At 45.0% G+C, this 1,185-nt stretch overlaps 1 pseudogene; it reads right to left on the reverse strand.

The window, feature by feature from the left end:
* Window positions 1-338: 338 nt before the first annotated feature.
* Window positions 339-628, reverse strand: LOC114223933 (small integral membrane protein 8 pseudogene; annotated as a pseudogene).
* Between the last annotated feature and the right edge of the window lie 557 nt (window positions 629-1,185).

Here is a 1,185-nt window from a genome sequence, read left to right on the forward strand (position 1 = left end):
ATATGGTGGCTCTATTCATTCAACAAAGATTTGAGTGCCTATTTTTTTTTTTTTTTGATAGCACTGGGTACTTTTATTATATAGAACTTAATAATTAACAAAACGATTTCCATTCTCCTGGCACTTTGATACGAGGACTTAATAAAAGAACAATATTGAGAAGCTCCCGCTGTGGAGAATGAGGTAAGGACTGCAGCCTCAAGGCTTGGCTGCAACTGCTACCTTCTCTCCTCATCAACACGTTCCAGAACAAGAAGCTGATACTACGCACTCACAAAGTCTTTCCTTCAAAGATTTCAGAACCTTTTACGAAGCTCCATCTGCAGTATCCAGCACTATTAATCACATTTAGATGTTCTCCTCCTCATGTAACTGTGTCCATCACTATCAACAGCTTCGTATAGGTCCTCTGTATTCTCTTGTGTTGCATGTAGATAACCAATATACGCCACGCAAAGTGAAAGGGTTATCAATCCGAAAGCCATTACAGGGTGATTAGGTTTAATGAAGAGCTCTGGATTCACAGCTCGAAATAAAGTTGTGCGGACCCCTCTGAGCCTGGGTTTCGAAAGTCTTTCTCTTTGGGTGGTTCCTTTTTAAAGCCAGGAGATTCCGGTGCTGAAGACATCTTCTTGATTAATGATTTATTTACTGCCGTGAGGTCACCTCCCCTGCGCATCCTCTCCTTGAGTGCCTATTTTGAAGTAGTATCTTCTAGGCTAAGGGGCAGCAGACTTTTCCTGTGAAGGGCCAGATAGCGAAGATTTTAGGCTTATGAACCATATAGTCTGTCACAACTGATGTGGGGAACAAAGGCAGAAGAAAAATAAATTTCCTTACTACCTACAGCCCATTGACAAATCCTTGAAACAGGCAGAGTGACATTCCTCTAGGGACTCAACTGCCTTGATGTTAGTACTTTGCTAAGGGCAAAAGACAATCCTAGCCCGACCACACACACACACACACACACACACACACACACCACCCCGAGGAGACTGTAAGTCTATTTTAACATATAAAAATTCCTGGGCGCCTGGGTGGCTCAGTCGTTAAGCGTCTGCCTTCGGCTCAGGTCATGATCCCAGGGTCCTGGGATCGAGCCCTGCATCGGGCTCCCTGCTCCGTGGGAAGCCTGCTTCTCCCTCTCCCACTCCCCCTGCTTGTGTTCCCTCTCTCACTGTG

Source organism: Eumetopias jubatus, unplaced genomic scaffold (assembly GCF_037043125.1).
Source record: "Eumetopias jubatus isolate StellerSeaLion01/CBP00866 unplaced genomic scaffold, mEumJub1_p1.0 scaffold_12, whole genome shotgun sequence".
Taxonomy (NCBI): domain Eukaryota; kingdom Metazoa; phylum Chordata; class Mammalia; order Carnivora; family Otariidae; genus Eumetopias; species Eumetopias jubatus.